Below are 3,769 nucleotides of genomic sequence, written 5' to 3'. Positions count from 1 at the left end.
ACACACTGGGAAGCTCCACCGTCCATTTTGTCTCACAAGTGGGAGGGGAAAAAATTATAATAGGACCAAATTATAGGATTTACCAGCCATTTTTCCAGCTCGGGGTGCTTAAACATTTCCATAGTGCAGACCAGACCTTACTGAATAAGTTGTAGTGTGCATCATCAGCCATCGTATGGTCCCTCCCCATCCACAATGACCATGTGACACAATGACTGCTACGTTGCAGTCACCTAACCTTTTGGCAGTGGATACAACAATTTCTTTCATGGAAAACCATTCTTACGGTCAAAATGTTTAGCTGCCTTTGATGAGATAAGCATTTTGTCCTTTAAAAACAAGTAAACAGTGTGATTGTTTGTTTTTGCCATTCATTTCATCTCTCCCTCCCCTGGGCTCTATTTTTGGAAATAAGGAGGAAGAGATGTAGTACAGGGCCCAGACAGGCTTCAGGAGGCACTCCAGCAAATGGAGGAGTCAGCAGCTAAGGTTGGCTGCTATGTTTCGTGGTCAAAAGACAAAGCTGCAAAACCTAGGATCAGGTCCACCCACAACACCAATCTCTTTGAGTAATGAAGCTGTCAAAACAGTCTCCAGATTTTGCTGTTTGGGTTCTGTACTCACCAGTTCCTCCAACTCTTGCATGGAGGTTCTCCACTGGATTGGATCACAGTGTCTGCCATGGGTCATTTACAATGAATATGGAATCAACATCATCTCAGCAGGATGACCACGTTCAGGATCTATTCAAGCTGAATCCTGTCCGTACTGCTGTATGGTTGCAAAACGTGGACATTGTGCCGCTCAGACTAGGCAAAGCTGGAAGCTTTCCACACAAAATGCCAATGTCATATATTGGGCATAAAGTGGAATGACTTCATTTATAATGCAGATGTTTGTGGTCGCTCTGGTCTACAGACTACTGGGGCCGTTGTCTGCAGACAGAGTCTTACACTTTGGGGACATATTGTGAGAATGCCAGAAGTCATTCCGGCGAACACTGTTCTCCGGGTGCTTGTAACATCCAGAATAAAAATTCCACCAACCAAGAGGTGGAGCCAGCCCAGAGGTAGACCCCCTTATTACAGGGGTGCGTCAAATGTGTTCCAACTTTGGACTTTTGGCCCATCAAGCCCCTGTGGCTGTACAGGAATGGACCAAATGACTATCACTACAGCCAACCATTTGGTGAAGCACTGAAGAAGAAAGAAAGAAAGAAAGAAAGAGAAAAAGAAAGAAAGAAAGAAAGAGAAAAAGAGAAAAAGAAAGAAAGAAAGAAAGAAAGAGAAAAAGAGAGAAAGAGAGAAAGAGAGAAAGAGAGAAAGAAATGTACCACTATGTGACCAGCCAGCTCTCCAAAGACCACCAGCAAGTTCTCCATGGACTACAAACTAGTTTGGAAATCTTTATTCTCCCTTTTAAAAGAAAGCAGATTAATTACCCTAAGCAACATTTTGATTCTTTTGGATTGCTCCCGTGCTGAGCAACTTGGGACAGGACCTGAGCCAGTGTAAATTGCCATCACTCCACAAATTTTAGCGGGAGGATGAGCTTCCTAAGAAATTGTTCAGCCCCATCCAATTTCCTAAAAGGCTTAACATTTCAGAAACTCAGCTGTCAAATTCAGTTTGTCCCTTGAACCAGACTGCAGCATGGCAGTGTTAACATCCCGAGACACCAGCGAGAAGGGAGAATCAGGACAGCTGCCTACTAAAGCCACACCATCTTTGGCTATTCCGACCTGTGCTATTGACAGGAATCCAACTGTGCCAGTGTCTTGATGTTGTGTAGACAGCAAAGGCAACACCTTCCAAATAGACTCAATTTCATTTTGCTAACAATCCATGGGGCAAAGTGCTGGTTCTTAAGTTTCCAGCAGCTGAATTTCATTTTCCTTTATATCCTTTATTGTATGATAATCACATTAGCTCTGAGAGTTCACATAAGAGGCGTAGGAGGGTAGTTGTCAACGAGATACAACAGTATTGCCAGCCTTAAGACTTAAACACACACAAACAAAATTACAAATCAGGTCTCCAAAAACCTGGAGATTTTTGAACATTTAGGGCAGTGTGCACCAAGGTGCACTCCTTCACCATCCAGCACACTGACTGTTACAATAGTGTCGCCACAGAAACATAGGTACTAGAAGAATGCCCCAGTCTCACATCAATGCTTTGCTAGTTCTCTCGTATTTTTCTAGTCCATCTGATAACCTGAGATTTCCACCCTTTTTCATTAGAGCCAGTTAGAACTGCAGAGAGTTTTGCAGAGAAAATGGACATCAGGGTTTATTTATCATTTTATCACCTGGGGTTGTTTTCAGTTCTGCAAAATTGATCTCTCCCAGGTGTAGAACAGCTTGTGAAATCCACTTTTAGGAAATTCTGAGCTTAACGCTATCATTAAGTGCAGAACCATCATGCCAGTCATTCCATTGTGAAGTCTCCAGAGGCATGCTCTCCTGCCCCAGCATAACTAACTTGTTGGAAAATGGAATTACATTCATTAGTGAAGCACATGTAAAATCGACCACTATCACGTCTCAAAGCAACCATCCATGTAACATTCTCACCACCCCAAGCACATCTCAAACAAAACTGGGCACATTCAAGAGAAACACCAAGCATCTGTGAACAGAGAAGGTATTGATCAGAGCTGAGTGGGAACCGGAGTTCCCATTCTGTGGAAAATTTCACAATTTTGAAGAAAAAAAAAGTTTCTGAATGGGAATCAACAATCCGAATTGTGACATTGTTTGTGAAACAGAATTCCGTTTAAGAGAATTAAGGGCAGTTGGGGAGCAGTCAGCCAGGGAGTCTGCCCATCTACTAGCTGGCTGGAAGGAAGCAGCAGGCTGACCAGTCAGCCAGCCTGCCTACCTAGTTTCCAAAGAGACTTTTGATGGGGTCAACACATTCTCATGGGAGATTTCAATTCCATCAAATCAGCATTTTCTGATGAGAAACATTTTTTCCTTGAAAAATTATTGTTTTTAGCAGTTCTGGTATTTAGGAATAACCTTTAAAAGCAAGTATATTCCAAACAAAACTTGAGGCTCTGTTCTTAACTTATGTCTTTGTACTGAGAAGATGTGACTGTATCAGGCACTAAATTCAGGCACTACTTGGTAATCTCCTCCTGGAAGGGCAAAAGACAGAGCAAAAGACACCAAGTGTTGCATGGAAATGCACTGTCGTGAAACCTGCTTTGTGCAGGCTCTGTCTGACAGAGCGGCTGAACTAATCTTTTGGTACACTTCGTAAAAGTGAGACATTTCAGACTGTGGAAGACATGCTGCTGCTTTTGTTCCCCAACACTTCAAAGGGACTAAGGATTTGGATCCACGTTAGGCTTCTGTTAACCTTTCTGCTCAGGTCAAAAGGTTCACAAAGGTCATCCTCAAAAGCATCCAAGAAAAATACTAACTTTGCAGGCTCAGTCAGACAACAGGATTTCCAGTGGGCCCCACGCAGAACAGATGACACGTTATCAAAGCCACTCTTTGCTGAAGTGGCTTTCGTAATTTTTCCCCCCCCGTGTTAATTTTCCTTCAACAAAGAATAATGCTTTACTTGTACATATCCACTTTTCCCAAGAATCTCAAAGCTCTTTACAAACATTAAGAAAGCTTCACAGTCCTGTGAGGTAAAGTAAGTATCTTGTTTCCACTTTGCAGTTGGAATCTGAGGGACAGACTGTTTAAAGCGATGTGCTCAAAGTTCCACAGGAATTCTGTGGCAGAGTCCAGATTACAGCCCAGCTGAAC

This window comes from Lepidochelys kempii, chromosome 7 (assembly GCF_965140285.1).
Source record: "Lepidochelys kempii isolate rLepKem1 chromosome 7, rLepKem1.hap1, whole genome shotgun sequence".
Classification (NCBI taxonomy): domain Eukaryota; kingdom Metazoa; phylum Chordata; order Testudines; family Cheloniidae; genus Lepidochelys; species Lepidochelys kempii.
Note: the sequence above shows the minus strand (reverse complement) of the source record.